The following is an 18416-nucleotide window of genomic DNA, read 5'->3' on the forward strand; positions in this document are numbered from 1 at the left end:
TAGTAATTGTGGTAGTATCTTGGTAGTATTGATATCATAAGTTGTCGTTGTAGTAGTAGTAGTAACAGTAGTGGTAGTAGTAGTAGTAGTAGTAACAGTAGTGGTATTAGTAGTAGTAGTAGTAGTAGCAGTAGTAGCAGTAGTAGTAACAGTAGTAGTTGTAGTGGTAGTAGTAGTAGCCATAGCAGTAGTAGTAACAGTAGTGGTAGTAGTAGCAGTAGTAGTAGTAGTAGTAGTAGCAGTAGTAGTAGCAGTAGTAGCAGTAGTAGTAACAGTAGTAGTGGTAACAGTATAGTGGTAGCAGTGGTGGTAGATGAAGTAGTAGTCCTGGGGAGCGTTTCATAAAAGGACTTGTCGGGCGATTTATCCGATAAGCCCCGTTTTATCCAGCAGTTGCCATAGTAAAAGTGCTATAAGCCAATCAAAATCAAGGAAAGTTGTCAGACGAAGCCTTTACCTTCGACACAGTTTAAACAACTCTGATTTCTGTTAGGTGTGCGACGTTGAGACAGCAACCATTATCCTCATAATCTTAGATGCATTGGGGGTGTATATCTGCATAATATGAAGTTCATTTATGTAAACGCAAATCCATTAAGCTTCCATTCATGAAGCGGCTTGGTGCCTATAATGGACATACTGTGAATTTACAACATATTGATTTTCTCCTTCCTTTGCATTTCAAAGACTCCTTTAAACAAAGAATGTAAATATTAGGATCAGGAATCCATCCATATTTGCATATTTAAGATGGGGGAGATTTTAAAAAGCATTGGAAGTCGTGAGGTGTATCTCTCGCCATGTACAACGAGTAAATTACTTAATGGTCATTCCGTACAGTGATATAGTCATCGCAAGGTATACAAGAAGTTTATTTGTAGAAAATGTCAATGATTTTGATTCGTGCATTGCAATGTAAAACGAAATGAACCTCCTTTTACAAGAATTGAATGTGTAATAAGCAACAGCTTTATTATTTTACAGTGTATAAGTTGAATAACACTTTTAACTAGGAGTGAAATGATAAAGGAAAAACATAATTCCAATTTATTTGTATGGGAAATAGATGTATATGTATACCATTTCCGGAAACTTGGTAAGTTTGATTTAAAAAAAATTTACCTCACTTATTATTTAATTTCATATATGTGAGGAAAGGGTGTAATTTGTTTATTATATTTTCAAACAAGAATATTTGATTTTTTTTTATTAATTATGATTAATAACAAGCCTGTGGGGGGCTACCCAAAAAAATAACGAATGATTTTGATGTCCTAATCACATATCATATATTTCATCACTCATACAATGAAATTCATAATACGTGCTACAAATATCATATTTATTAAAACATATCGTTTTTAGTTTAAATTGAACGCGTATCACTGCCAGATTTAAGGCTGTTCGCTTAACCATCTTCTATTGAAGTAAATTTCCAGGCATCCTAGGTATTCTTTAAAATTCACGCAAAGGAAGCTATGTGCTTCCGAAAGTAAAAGGGAACCCATTGAAAGTAACGGAACTGCGATACCGCCTCCTTACCGCCCCCTACCCCTCCATGACGTCGTTTAGGGTTACGCGGTTCATTATCATTCAATGAACCTGTTCATTATCACAGCAAAAATTAGACGTATATCCCGCAATGTACCTTATGAACATTAAAACATGGCGAAGGCATTACTTTAAATGTTTTAAATTTAAATGTTTTGTGCTTTATGTAGTGTTTTCAATATATCACCTTCAGTTTATTGTACTGTACTGTATTGGTTTGTTCATATCTTCCTTAGATTCAGGTCCTGTTTCATAAATACTTGTTATAATGAGTAGTTTACTATTAACCAATCACATTGGATAATTTCAGTAGCTTTAAACTGTTTTGCAAATGAGTCCTTATAACAAGTTTTATGAAACGGGCCCTGCTACGCTACAAAACTCCCAATACACACATAATTTACATATAAGTATGGTGTTAATGTTAGGGCTGGGGGTCTCTGCGTACAGGGATGGAGCATGGGTGTGCGTGCGCATGCGCGCCTACCTTGGCCTGTCTTTATGTAAGAAATTTAAACAAATATCAAATCATCGTCAGAGAAAATAATGAACAATATATCATTCATATCATAAGCAATTTTTTTGTGTATTTTCCTTTTAAGCCACTATCATTACATAGTTCCTATTTTCTACAGATTCGCAATTTGGCCGTGATGTCACACTGGAATCTATGATATCAAGTCGGTGATCTATTACTTTAAGAAAAACCACTAATCGAGGTATTAACACACTGAACAACCTCTGTGGCAATTTGAATTTCATTTAATTTCCAAAATTGAATTTAATCGGGATGACTGTGGAATTTATGAAAATTCACTATGCCATGATTACTTTCTACAGATTGGCACAATACTATTATTTTTATACACTGTTTGAATATAGTCGTAGAGCATATTAACCATTGGTGTCCTCAAAGCATTGCAGCATTTGATAAACACTACTTTGTCGCAATCGCAAGCCGAGTTTGGGCTCTCTCAATGCCCAAGTACACAGAAAAAACATATAAAAGTAATACTAAATGAATCTGTATAAAATCCCGCTTCACTTTTTTTTTGGGGGGGAATAGATGGAAAAAAGTATAATTAGTCACCACTGTTTAGCATCATTATTTTGTTTTGGATTTCAGGAGTAAACTTCTTTTTAACTCACTCTGAGTCTGTATACATACGTCAGGATGCATGTATATCGTTCAGCTTTTTACCCACATATATAGGTTGTTATCATATACCATTAAGAAAAATCGTTGAAAATTGAAAATTACAAAGGATTAGGTTTAACAAAGATACTTATAATACGTGGTATAGTGTATAAGCCGGGTGTTCATTTTGTTTCTTCTTTTTCTTCTTTTCTTTTTAGTATCGCACAATTAATATTAAGCGTAAACACGTTCCATGCTGGTTCGGTGTTATAGTATGGAATTGAAATATATTATTATCTTCTATTATTAAAGGTGGAAAGATTAGTTTCTATGGCAACGGTAGACCAGGATCAGTGAGGATATTGAACCCAGTGAATTCAACCATTTGAAGGTATTCCTAATCCCTTGGGTTAAGAACTGTTTTGCTGTTTCTCCAAATCAAAGAAGATTGTAGCGCGGAGCTGTCATCTTAATATACAGTTGTCAATTGGCCATATACGTAATGCCTCTCCATAAAAAGTGGATTATGCATAATATAGGATTTGCCGATTGCAGACACGCGAGAGATTTTGCGGGTTTTCATTTGATTTTTGCGACCTTTTGATTAATTACAAGCCGGAGAATTTTGACTGAAAATATCAATCGATCGAGCCTTGGCATGCCCTATTTTGGGACACAAATAGCACATTCATTTTCTCAATGAAGTAAACACGCAATCCGTCATGAAAAACGAAAAGGATTTTTCCTTCATAAATGTCATATAAAGCCGGGGGTAAATTTTCCGTTTTGAGGGAAAAGCGTCATTTCTCATTGGCGAAGTGATAACTTCAGGACACACTGAGAGCTACGGGTGTCCGCTTTCCGTGGTATGTGACAGTGATGAATACCCCCTTAGAAATTGAACCACGTATTGACTCGCAAAATTGATCCAATTTGTTCAGCATCTACAAATGGAATGATAAGCATTAGGAGATTCAGAATCACTGATGAAACGGATCGGTTACCCTCTGGTATTTTAAGCCATTGTTGTGCAAATAAGACACAAGGGTGGTGGAGTAAATTAGACATTAAATAATTAATGCTCTTCTTTCGTCGACATGTAGCTCACGCGATCATGTCGATGCTCATTTAACAGAGCCAGACGTCATCCATCTTGTGCAGTAATGTCAATTGTACCAGATTCTATTAGAACGTCAAGTGAATCATGATTCAAACTATTTTCTTTATTTTCTTATAAAAAAATGTTATAAGTGAATCCAACATCATTCTTACATTTATATAAGTAATACGTTTATGATCAAAATTGCAGCCGGTGTATTTCAGCATGAAATGAAGCATAATAATAAGCCTGCTTGACAGGCCAAAATTTACCACATTAGAAGGTTACTGTTTTTGTTTTCCAAAATTATATCGAAGTGACCTCTATACACATATATAATTATATTATCATTACATTACATTCTAATGGAGCAAATTACATTATTACAATCATACATTTTGTTATGTACATGATGTATGGATGTAAGGGATATATAATAATCTAAACGAAGAGTTACATAATATCTTTGACATTTCTTACATAACTTTGACAATCATAATGATGACGCGTTAAATTCGTACAACTTTTGTTATATCGTGGAAGAATTGAAATTGCCCTAAAGATATTAAATAAGTCATGAGGTAGGCCAATCTAGGGTGATATGAATTCCCTATTATCATTATTAGAATATACCTAAAATGTAAAAGACAAGCAGTTTCAATTACATAACGAGCTTTTGTTAGAGTCCTTCATCTTAATAATTCAGTGCACCGTCAAAATAAATATCCTTCAAACTGGCCTATTAATGCAAATTATCTGATAATTTCTAAACTAGCATTGTTCGCTATTCTTATTTACCCAGAATAGCCACGTCAGTTCTTATGAACTATTCTCGCAGTGGGTCCTGCATGATACAACGTTGTTATTATTACCCTTCTCCATTCTAAATCATTTTCTGTCGGAGTTCGAACCCATGACCCCCCGTTCATGAGGCGGTCGCTCTCCCACTGAGCCAATCTTTCCGGTATATAACATGCATAGATGAATGCCCGTTCCTTATACATGAAATGGAAAAATCTTGTAGATTCGCTTTTGTTAACCCCCCCCCCCCCCCAGGGTTTCTCTCTCTCTCTCTCTCTCTCTGCCTTTCTCTTTGTGCTTTTTTTTACTCTGTCACTCACTCTTTTCTTCTCTGTCCTTCCGTTCCCCTTTACTTCCAAATCATCCCGTTCTCCCGGACACACATCCACAGCCACGAAAACACACGCACACACACAATGCAACCCTTGTCCTTATCACCATCGGCATCGTTGTCTTTCATCATCGCCGCTATCATCATCAAACTCTCTTCATCACCATTGTCATAGTCATTATCATTTCTTCAACTGCCATAATCACCGGCGGCATCATCACTTCCATCATTCACATTATAGCTGGATATTGCAATATATGTAGGATTTCTTGCGCCCCTTTAAGTCTAATTCCTTCCTTGATTAGTAGCTTAATCTATATTGTTGCCCCAATCATGCGTTCATTAGGGAACTCGTCGTAGACAGGGTCATGATTTTTATGCCAATACCACATGGCATACGTAAACCATCTCGTTGCAAGACGAGTATATAGAAAATTCTCATCATACCGATATGTAATTGGACATTAATCTTTTAAATGGCGAGCAGGTATAAATGGTCCCACCAGACACATAGTTTTTACCAAATATGAGAACTCAACACGTGCCATTACATCCGAAATGAGCATTAATCGGCTGTAAATTCTGATAATATTCAGCCGATTCATTAACTATTTATTAAGCCTATCACTAATACTTGTTTCGTGACTGCCGCAGCTTTATTTTACCCTAAAAATGTTATATTATGCACATGTTGGCACAATTTGATACAATGTCTTTCTTTTATTTTGAGGAATTGATTACAGATGTGCCGAGGCACGAGTAGAGAAAGCAGGGCGGTTCCACAGGGGGCCTGAAGGGGGTCTGACTTAACATTCTATAGAAAATATTATCCATCAAACTACTTGTTTCGAATCATGGTCATTTATGTGGAACATATTGATGGTCTGTAAATCAAGTGAGTACAGATGCATTTTCAAATGTATCCATTAACACCGTATTCTTTCGAATTTAAATAATTATATTTTCTACAGTGTTGTTGTTTGTTTGGTTTAAAGCACTATCATTTAAAAAAGAGAGAATATATAATAATTATAATACCAACATGCTTATATAGTGCATATCACCGCCAAATGCGTCCCTATGCGCTCAATTGGATATTATTACCCTGGCTGTAGCTCCGCATCCTTTTACAGCAAGGTGGCATTTCAAGGAATAAATTCCTGCCAGGTACCCATTTACCTCACCTGGGTCGAGTGCAGCACAACGTGGATAAATTTCTTGCCGAAGGAAATTACGCCATGGCGCAGGGATTTGAACCCACGAACCTCTGTTTCAAAGTCAGGAGACGAATCCACTGGGCCACAACGCTCCAACACTCCATATTGCGCCAAAATATGCACTTTCTTGTTTATTTTATTTTTCATAATTATTGTGTCTAGTTTATCATCTTCACTCACACTGTACCCTGCATGTTAACAACTGACATTGATAATTTTGTTATGCATTACTTTATCATGTTTATAGTTGAATAATTTAAAAGGGTGATTTATATTTTTTAGGAGTGTCTAATTTGTTGAAATCATACATTCGAGTGTGAATTATGAATTTCATAGCTTAACTTGGCATTCTAGGTAATATCAGACTGATATGGCATATAATGGCAGTGCTCAGATTTGATACTTATGGAGGAATTATCTAAATTGATATAATACCAAGCCGATCAGATCAGTGTTATCTTTTTGGCATATGCCAATGTTTCAAGAGATTTGCGTTTCATATATTACCTTCACTTCTCATTTTCCTTTATTTCATAGATGCATGATGATGATTGACAATTAATTGCGGACCTTCCCATCCTTTCCTTTCGCTATCCCAGTGCATATGGCATTGCGCTTTGATCTTGATTTACATGTATTTTGTATATTGTGTTGTTTTGTAGATTTTTCGTTTTCTTCGTTGCTTACTGATTTTTTAAATATGGTATTCGTCTGTATAACATGGAACCCGATTTTATCCCAATGCAATAATGAATAAATATGTGAAATATATATATACAAGTTTGGAGATACTGACACTGACTCGATTTTTTTTCACTTGATCCCCCCCGCCCCCCCAAAAAAAACCGAACAAACCACCCACTCAAATAAAACACATTTTTTTACTAAAACAATGCAAAATGATTTGAGAATTTTACACAGCGTTGTGTATGAATTGAGCCAATTTTATCATATTTTTCATTTAATTGGTCTCAAACATGTCAAAGTTGAAATTTCTTCTTTTCTGATCCAAGTGGATATTAATCATGATTTTTTTTTTCGAAGCTTATCACTTTCAAGGAGACTTGAAATGACATGAAGAAAGCGATAAACATGATTGATCTCTTTAATCGAATTTTCTCAGAACATTAACTTGCACGTCATAAATCATGACCACACTTCTAAGGAAAGTGATCACTCTGCTTTGTGTGGTAGCGCGCATGTAACATAGTTTCCAAATCAAACGAAAGAAAAAAAAACGGTGGTTATTTGAGAGGAACACGATCATCCTAACCAACTGAATTAGATTGAAAAAAAAAACCAATATAGATGTTGACAATCAAGATCATGGTAAATCTTACCAAATCATATTCTTGTTAGAAAAGTAATTCCTACGTAAGATTTGATTATCATTTCCTATAACCAAAAGAAAGAACAGAATCTTGTTGCGAATTACTCTAGTCTATTTTATAAGAAATTCCCAAATGAATGAAATAAGATAGTATGTGAAAAAGCATCCTTACGTTGATGTCAATTAAAAACGAAAAATGTTTGTAATTGAAAAAATATGTTTAGAATGTTTAGAACACTTCATTTTATGTATGGAATGATATACAAAATCATTCAAAATGTGTATTTTTTATAATGTATTTTGTAGATTGAATTGTGAGTTTGGTCAATATCCGCGCTGTTTTTTAAATCAAGTTCTTAAAAAAATTATTAGTTTACGTACTAGAAGACAAGGTTATGTCAAGGTAAAGCGGACGGAAAGTATGAAACAATGAACTCGACAAATTATCTTTTAACCTTTCCATGTTTACACCAAATCATCCAAAGAAATCCACGGGGATAAACTAATTCATCATTTTGAAATTAAAAGTTTAAGATAGAGTGTACCATTTCATTTATTTCAGTTTCATATAATCAAATAATAAAAAGGACTTAAAGGAGTAATAATATCTGTTTTTATTTTTTGTCAGTTTATAACACATTAACATTAAAGAAAGATATCACCAAGTTTTCTGAAATATAGAAAATATATTGAAAAAGACCCGTCAAATCACAATGAACACCTGAGAGGTCTTTGTCGAAAATTGGTGAACAGGAAAAGCCGATCTTCGGGGCTGATGAAAAATTGTAAATATGTCGTTTGTCCCTAGTCCAAGAAGACACTGCTGTTTTGATTCATCGATTTTCGAAAAAAGTTTCTTTATCATGAAGGGTTTTTTTACAATAGTTTATCTATGTTTCAGAAAGCGTATACGTAGTGATTACAATATTAAAAAAATAGATGGCCTTAAATTGGACGAAGGAAACAGAAGCTGGTGCCGTTCGAACCTACTCATGTGTGATAAATAGTCGGAATTCGGAACCACAACGGATTTGTTTTAATAAACACAAAACAAAGAAAAAAACATGATGAAAAACAAGCCATGTGAGTGGTTAATAGACCTTTTGGATAAAACCGTCATGACTGATACCAAAATAGCATCAACTTTTCAAACGTACATAAATATTCACAAAGGCGTATACTTACAAAGAGTTTGAAAATAAGAACAGACGGGTATGAGTGATAGTAATAGACAGATTAATAATATTATATTTCTACAATAAATGTCTGCTGAACCACCAAAGTAGACCAGTGCCAACAGTCATAGTCACAGTCTTATCGGCGAATCCGACTCGAGACCGATCAAATATTACCAATGGCATACCATTGGTCGGTTTGAGTCGGTTTCGTTGGTGTGACTGTACGGTTACAAAACCGAGTCCGACTTGATATGGGGCCTACAATAATCCACTACAATACATCATCATCCAAGTATTCTTTAAAAGACTATTTAAACATTTAAACCGGATCCCTTCATCATTTTATCATCTCTAAATTGGCTTTATTTGTATTCCATTATGGGATTGTCTGCTCAGTTATCAAGCCATTAAAATGATTAAATTCATCGGGTGATGACACGAATTTGGAAAGCACTTAATCTTTATTTGGGGCGTGAGTGAGATTTCTTTATTGAATAACACACGTGATAAATATGTAAATATCAACGATACAAATGACTTAGTATAAGTTGAATATGAGAGAGAACTGTATATCCATCAAATTGCTTCATAAAGATGTAAGTTAATACATACGACTTTCAAGTCCCTCTTATATATACACATCATTTGTATTACGTATTTCTTTGAAATTAAATAAAATTAAATTTCTTATCATAAAAACAAAATTGAAAGGAAAACATGCTTTATGTCAATATTAAATTAGAATTGATAATTGTGGAAAGAATCTGAATCGATAACGATAACTAGAAAGGGTTGCCAGTCGTGCTTTAAGTCGGAAGGTAACTCAGGTAAAGCTTTATGAAACAGCATCAAGCTCTACTGAATATTAGTCAAGGTTTATACTTCTTGACCTCAATCATTGTAAATGGATAAAAACAACTCCTCTCAAACGTACTTGACATGTCACTTTAATATGCCACGAATTTATATTAACACAGTAAAATTTGTTTATATATTTATATATATATATATATACATATATATATATATATATATATATATATATATATACGCCTACCATTTTTCTCTTCATTCATTTCTTTACAATATTCAAAATAAAAGACTTGCCAAAGCTGTTGTTCAGGTATAACTTCACACATTCATTTAATATATATATATATATATATATATATATAAAAGGTGTTAATTTGATCTTCATGAAACAAGTACTACAAATTTCATATAAGAAACAGGATTGTATGATATATTAAACAGCGTTTTTGTGTGCTTATGTGCGTGAATATCCCTGCATATGTGGGTGTGGGTGGGTTGTCTGTGAGTATATGTATACACACACGCACATACAGATGAAGATGTACAGAAGCTTGTACTAATCTAAGAAAAATACTTTATTATTCCTCATTTGAAGACTTTGTCAATTTTAGTTTGGGGCGATTACATGTCTATTTTGTTTATTTTCTCATTTCTTCTATATATTATTTATTATCATTTTCGCTTTTCATTAACATCTGAAAGAATTAAGGGGGTGGGTGAACTGTCTAGAAGATTTGCAGACAAGAAAAATATGATATACAGATTTCACATAATAACCTCCTACACGCTGGATTACCCTCATATTGACACAGGTAGAATAACTAGGCCTATTATAAAACTAGGACATGAACACAGAGGAAACACAAACAGAAGCAGTTCTGCATTTTTCTTTTAAACTCAAGTATGTTCAATTCTGCAGGAGCTCGCGGCCAGACGGTTGGCTACACAATGAAAGTATTTCATATACTGGAAAATATTTGCAGTAAATGGTAATATTTGGAAGTGACTTGTTGCCATAGCGATGCCATTTATAAACAAGATTTTTTCATGCAATTTTATTCCTTTCATCTAAATCCATACGACCACTGTTCATCAAACTGGTAAAGAGGTATCGTGACAATGGATAAAGAATAGGATCACTTCAAATGTCATCACCGTCTTCTTCTAAAAAAAAATTCTTCCAATAATGCAATATGAATAATAACTGCATGTTTCGGAATTAATTTACATGTGTCTTTAATTTTGATGCCTTTGATGATTAAACTTTTGTTGTTGTTTTTATGTGCTTCCGAACTTCTTTAATTATCTGAATTGCAATTAAGTCCGAGACCCGATAACTTAGTTGAAATGAGAAAAATGTTGATAAACTTTGTCCAGTTGAGTGTGATCACAGATGAGCCAACTTCCTCTGACTTCGTTCTTATTCTGGTCGCAATCGACTACCAACATGATAAGGACGAACATAATAAAATATAAGACGCTGACAATCTTGATTAGTGAAATCCACAAGATCCTGGTCCCATAGTCATATTAAAGGACAAGTCAACTCCAACTAAAAGTCGATTTGAATAAAAAGAGAAAAATCCAGCAAGCATAGCACTGAAAATTTCATCAAAATCGGATGTAAAATAAGAAATTTATGACATTTTGAAGCTTCGCTTAATTTCACAAAACAGTTATATGCACATCACGCTCGATATGCAAATGAGGGAACTGATGACATCACTCACTCACTATTTCTTTTGTATTTCCTTATATGAAATATGGAATATTCTAATTTTCTCCTCATTGACCTGTGAAACAAAGTTTTATTTCTCCCTGAACATGTGGAATTGCCATTGTTTAACATTTTATGGTTTAGTCAAGTTGGTTCTCATTTTCAAATCCTTAAAAATTGAAATATTGTCTAATTCAACCAATAAAAAACAAAAGAAATAGTGAGTGAAGGACATCATCCATTCTCTCATTTGCATGTGACTAATTTGTGCATATAACTATTTTGTGAAAAATAAGCGAAACTTCAAAATGTCATAACTTTCTTATTTTACATCCGATTTTGATGAAATTTTCAGCATTATGCTTGTCTGATTTTTCTATATTGATTCAAATCAACATTTTTTTGAGGTGGACTTGACCTAATGTGCTTATCAAAAAAAGTAAGTTCGCTGGAGACACAATTTGTTGAGATATATCACATCACCCGTTGGGATATATTTCAAAGTTTGTGTTGATTAACAGAAAGTATGAATACTAGATTTGGTCATCTTTTCTTGGAGAGCTTTGGAGAAAGGGTACAAATATCTTCTTTACCTTGATAGCTAATCACAGTTAATCGCATTGCGTCCATTGTCTCTTCCGGTTTTATTTGATATTGCTTCGTTCTAGCTTTCTGTTCATGCGATTTTACTCCGAGGAGTGCATGTCGAAAATCTTAAGTGTGTCCGTTTTTAAGGATATTTTACGAAATATCTCTTTATACACACCCAAAAAAAAACAATATACAGAATCGATCTGGATGAAATTACATGTATATGAGAAGAACAAAGAGTTTTTTTCTAGATCAGGAAACCTGGAGAGAGCATCGAAGTATGTAGTTCAAAATGGGGCGTACAGCAAGGCTCTACAATACCATCCAGTTTATTCATGTTGCGCATCTGTAGGGCAATGCGTGGATAATTTCATTTAAAAGAGCACATGACCACATCAAAGATAACCTGGAATGCCGAAAAGTTTATCCTATTTAGTAACAGGAAGCAATAGATATATGTTGATTAAACCCCAAAACTACACAGGTCCTATTACTGACATAATCTGACGCATTTTAATCAGATTTGAGTAAAATAAATCAAGCAATAAAGGTTGACGTTGCTAGAAAAGCAATAACATCACCTTTCTGATAATAACTCAGTATGAACTATAAATCAATCTTCATTTGCTTAAACTTGAAAAAAATGCACGTTTACTAGCCATGCATTATTTTCATACATATCAGTAATTTAATTGACTGTATTTATTTTTCTAGTCAAAATAGAAAATATCGTTCACATCTGCATATGTCCAAGGATAACAGCTCTTGGTTCAAAACTGTTCCACCACAATATATACATATATATATATATATTGTGCCCATTCCTACATTTAACGGCGAAGTAAACGCTTAAATTGCACCAGCTTTCAGTTCCATTTGTTCGCCAGTGGCACATTGAGTTATACATCGGATAACACTTTTTCACTCTTTCTTTTCCATCTTCCCCTTTTATTAAATTATTTCTTCGGAGTTTGATGCGCTATAATGGTGATTGGGGAAAGTACCCCTCTTCAAAAATATTGATACCTCGATGATCTTTGCAAATCTGATGATTAAGAGATAAGTTGAGTATATCAATAGTCTATTCCATATTTTACTTATGCAATTGTTTATCAAAAGCACTCTCTTCCCATTAAGGTTTTTTTTTACCCGTATCGACAAAAAATTCTACTTTTCAAAACAGTGACATAATGACAAAAATAGGTGACTAGGTCTGAAAAAATATGTTGCTTTGTTAATTTCTTTCTAATTTCAAATCATGGGCGGATTTCAGTTTATCTACAGAAGATCTTGCATTAGGAGTGGGCATCTCCAAAAGAAGATAAAATATCTCTCTAAAAACATTATCGTAATTTGAAGGACATAACTTTCAGTCCACTTTTCCATTTTTCGTTCAGTTATTGTATATTTGATTGAAAAAAATCTAGAAGTGCGTTTCCTTTATTTGTACATGTTGAGTACAAAATTTTCTCAATGGTAATAGTCGACTAAGGAAAGCTATCAATGGATATGTTATCGTTGCAGGTATAAATAGAACTAAGCTTGGATGGGATAATCAAATTATGGAAATCAATAATGAAATAAATAGAGCAACAATCACATCAGAAGGAAACGTTATATTTGTATTTAACTTACGTTTCAGATAATTTCGTTGTCTCGGGGCAACGTCCTCAAATCCAACCACACAATCAAGAGGGCTACTATCTATCCTCTAGCTCTCTCTCTTCCTATTCTTCGTTGTGTGGAGCCCTGGTTTCTTTCTCTTCACTGACTTTCCCGTATTATTAAAGAGCAAGATCTCTCTCTATGGCCACATCACATAACCAAAGAAAATAACGAGATAAAGAACGTCTGTTAACTAGTGCCACTACCACACCATCTGCAAGGTTGTGCTTTACTTGTCCCACCCATACACATGAGTTCATACAGCAAACAAAACTTTGGCTCAACTACCTGCTTCAAACTCGACAAGTATACGACGCCGTCCTGCGCACGTCTCCTCAAGTGGATCTATCCCCCGTTTTTGTTTTATTTGCCGCGAAGGAGTTGCGAATTGCGACATATAAATGACAGAAAGAACTCTGTCCTTGGTCATCGCCAAACGTGGGCGGGCGCTGTCCAAAATGAAACAACCAAAATACAGGAAGAAATACATATAAACAGGAGCCGACGCAAGCCCACGGTAAAAAGAATACGCCCTGGCAGGCCATACCATATCAGTTTGTAACAAGCATAGTCAGTGAGTGTCTAAATAAAAAAGTTAATAAATATGAGTGGGTGTTGGGAGGGATTTTTAATGACATTAGGTGGTATTATGGTTTTAGCCGAGATTCATACCCTCCGTTTGCCAAACGTGATTATTATAAGTATTCATCGAGAAATAGTGCATTTATGCTGGGGATATTAATGTGTATGATTATTATCAGAACCTCTTGGTATCAAATGCCACGAAACCTTTCATTTTGAAAAGGTGATAAAAATTATAAAAGAATCATTTTGATGTCTTCTACTGTGATGACAGCATTGTGACTTACTAGTACTTTAATGACCAATATTGAAAAGAGAAAACTTCCACAATACACTACATGACATTATAGCTATGATAAATTCAATTTCAAAATGACCATCATTGCTGGTACAACCTCCACCAACTGCAAAATTCAAGTTGTCAGTCATTTGCGACAGTACAAAAGTTTGTTGTGCGGATATGAAATGCTGCGACTCTATAGTGGACTCTGTAGAGTGGAATGTGAAAAAGTTCGTGAAATGTGATTTTCGAAAAACTTGGAAATAGTTTCATAGATAAGAAAAACTAGATGTTAATCATAATGAGCGAATGCACTTCCGTCAAGTTGTTCGATTTGAAGATATGATTTTCCTTCATAATATTTATATTTATTTTATCTGATGAGACTAATGGCCAAGAATATATACAAAAAAATGCATTTCTTTTCACTTTTTCAAGACTTTTTCGTATCGATACACACTGATAGTAATTTGCATTCTCTTCCCATGTATAAATGGAATAACTAAGATGTACCGTGTTATAAAACGCCATGATTTTTTCCCCTGTAACACCATTCCTCTTTAACTACGAAGACCTATATAGAAGGGGTTGGAGAATGAAATTAAAGGTATATTCCCCTGAAATTAGGGTCATGGTATTCTACCAGGATTTGGTCAGAAGGTAATCCATACATGTTCTGTTTACATGATTCTGACTTGAACATGATAGGTAGACCACGGGGGGAGTAGGGGTGTCACCTTTGGTGAGTTGAGAGTGGTATTCATTCTAAGACGTGCACTTTTCATCTTAGAGTGGTAGTAAATAAAGGAGGTTATGTTAGCGCGTGATTATCATCCAAAATCAGCATATGACAGAACCCCGTATACGTTACAGACCTCGTTCACACTCTTCAATTTTACTATTACATCAGAAAACCATCCGTGAATCATGTCCAGTATTTCCAGTGAGGACGATATATTTCTAAATTTAGTTAAATGGTTAAGAAAACGTCGGAAAGGGTTGTATTAATGTTAATGTGATCTGTTTTTCAATTTGGTTAGACCGTGTTATACTTGTGTCAAATATTGAGCCGTATGAAAATGTATGAGATTGATTAAAATTGTAAGTAGGTCACATAATTATGAGTCTATGATAAAGGACGAATGTATTCCCAAATCTGCACATAAATATAGGAATACACATTATCAAACACATCGGGGAATCAAGACTCGACAGCTCACTCCATCATTGAGTAGTTTTTCTATTTTTCTCCATCTCCTCCTCCTCCTTCGTTTTCTTCTTCATCTACTTTTTATCTTCTTCTTCTTTATCATCTTCTTGATTATCTTCTTTCTCCTCCTCCTCTTCATCTCCTCCTCCTGTTTTTTCTTCTTTTTATTTCTTCTTCTTCTTCTTTTTCTTCTATCTGTACCTTCTTATTCTTCTGCCGTTACAATAATGATAACGGCAATCGCTTTCAGATTCAAAACAGACATGATTTGAATTTAAAAATGAATCTGGCTAAAAAAAAAAAAAAAAAAACAAGCAATATTCCCCCCCCCCCTATCTACGCACTTATACTGAATTGTCATATTGATTCCATGGTTAAAGCACAAGCTTTTTTATTACCAAAAAGAACGACACATACTAACTTGAGCTTAATAAGTTTTGTCTACGTACTTTTTATATCAAACTTCATTTACATTTGTTGTGTTGCTTAATACATGTAGTATAGTTAAAGAATCATTATTTTATTCTTACGCACATCAAAATAAATAAATAGGTTTGAATAGGAATCTGTGCATGGTGCTTAAACCAAAGCATTACATTTCGCAAAGAGTTTCGCTTTCATTTTTCTTCACCATTTTCACCTTTCTGCAAAAATTGCCAAAGGTAATTTTTACGTTTCCGAATTTTCTAGAAACCTACCATTTATCATGTTTATCGCCGTAAGCTTCATTCTAAATCCGTTGATTGCCGTAATTTTTTTAACTCATATATGCCCTAGTATTTCTAGATCTTAAAAAAGTGATGGGAGATTTACCTTCTTGATCTATCTGAATTTCTCATCCAGAATGATTTTTTTTTTAAATCGCTACGCTCTTTTTTTTTTTAAACTAAATTTTTGTTGGTCCATTTTCAGATAGTTGATGTGCCAAGAGCTTTATGAAATATCCCCGACGCAGTTATCATGATAATGACTATAATACACTTTATACAAAAGAAGGCGTTTTTACATCACGTTGGAATGATCCAGAGATGTTTAATGATGGCATTATACAGATTCCACAGTATGCTATTAAAGAATCTCATCACATTTACAAAGGATTGTTTTTATTTTTCCGACAATACCCATTTCAACAATCCCTGCGATTACGGAAGAGACGAACCAGTTCAATGAATGTCTGCGCTTTGTAAAAATAAATATATCATGAATATTTACATGCTTTGTGCACCGACGATGTGAGGACTGATAAAATGATTGTTTTTTTTTAACGTTTTAATCACGTTGGTATCAATGATCCAGAGATGTTATGTTCCTTTATTCACTAGAAAAAGACTCTGGAGTATTAATGATGTCGGTTAGGATTTTGTAACAGTTATAACGAGAACTTAAAGAGTTTTTTTAACAAAATAAGAAGACAATACAAAATAATGCAAAACCATCAAATGGCGCCAAATCAGCAGAAGGATGGAGTTAAAGTATCCTTCATCGAATTACTTTTAAAAAGATTGCAAAGGTTATAACAATCCCAGACACTGCATCTCTTCGTAATTTTGTTAATCTTATTATTCATCCTTGTTCATCCTCGCTGACCGCACTGTCCTTATGGAAGATATTTGTAAAAGGTAACATATTAGAAGGATTATCCGAATAGATTCATTAAACTTGAGCGTCATATGGTGATTCGGGGGGGGGGGGTATGTTCGTATCGCATTACACTAACAACCGGAAGTCATAAGGGTTTCGCAGTTGTTTTAATCACATCAGCAAAAGTTTGAATTGTTATGCAGTGTTTTATCATACCCACATTACACCAACGCTACGTCCATGCAGTTTTCGCTGCGTCAAAGAAAAAAATGGCCATGACGCATTGGGAACTGCGAAAGCGTACTGAGATCGCAGCGAGAACTGTTATTGAAGTGGTATAGACTGCATGATCTCCGAAGGCCCAGTCTCGGCTACGTGGACTTTGAACATGTCCAAAGTTCAACATGTCCAAAGTAGCGGGAACCGTTTTGACGCAGCAAGGACCACTGCTGCGCGCAAAATAAACGTAGTAGGAACACCGCACACGCAACATGAACGTCACAAGGACGTGGTGCGGACGTAGCATGCATGTGACAATTTCACATTTTTCGAGAAGATCAAACGAAGTTGTTTCCACGTCTTGGGTTTCTTCTGAAATTCAACAGAGTAGCGGGAACTTCATCTGGTGTAAAGCCCCCTTTACCCGTTACCTTATGGATACATAAATTTCGGTGTAAAGTACAATATTAGCATTACTATTCAACAATTTCTTTTTTCGAAAAAATTAGGAATTTGCGGTATTGGTAGTTATCAAACAATACTGATGTCAGTTTTTTATTGATGCTCGAAGAGCTAATGAATCTAAAATAATACTAATGTATTTGGTTTTCAAAGACAGATATTCAAGAAGAGTTCTTGAAATCAAAACACACAACTTAACATGGTCACATGAATCATGTGAATAGTAGTGTGCTTCATTAATTCGAATCATTTCACTTCTGGGTCTTGAAGAAAGTCAACGTCCGGCGAAAATCAATTTGTAGAATTAATTGGGTAAAAGTGAGAACATCTCTTTTCAATATACGTAAACGGCATCAACGCATAATGTAAAAGATGTCTGAATGTATGTATGGAAAGAAAACAATAATGTGGATAATACCGATGCGAGAAGAAAAGAAAATTTAAAGCAAAATCAGTTCGGTAACAGTAATCATTAAAAAAGTTCTTATACAGTGCGTATCAAAAAACGGGACAGTTTTGAAAAGTCTATAAAAAAAAATTTCAAATCATGATATCTATATTTTGATGTTAATAGATGCTCTGAAATCTTATATTTGAAATGCAATTTAAAAAATTTAATTTTGTTCATGCTTGAGCGAACACGGGACGTTT

General features: G+C 34.4%; 1 protein-coding gene across 1 annotated transcript in view; it reads right to left on the reverse strand.

Annotated features, from left to right (window-relative positions):
- LOC129279083 (uncharacterized) overlaps window positions 1–13805 on the reverse strand; it is a 93065-nt gene extending 79260 nt beyond the window's left edge. The window contains exon 1 of the mRNA XM_064111065.1: window positions 13402–13805. The gene's annotated coding sequence lies outside the window, so the exon portion shown is untranslated. The remainder of the gene's footprint in view (window positions 1–13401) is intronic.
- Window positions 13806–18416: the final 4611 nt, after the last annotated feature.

The sequence above is a fragment of the Lytechinus pictus genome, chromosome 16 (genome assembly GCF_037042905.1).
Source record: "Lytechinus pictus isolate F3 Inbred chromosome 16, Lp3.0, whole genome shotgun sequence".
Lineage (NCBI taxonomy): Eukaryota > Metazoa > Echinodermata > Echinoidea > Temnopleuroida > Toxopneustidae > Lytechinus > Lytechinus pictus.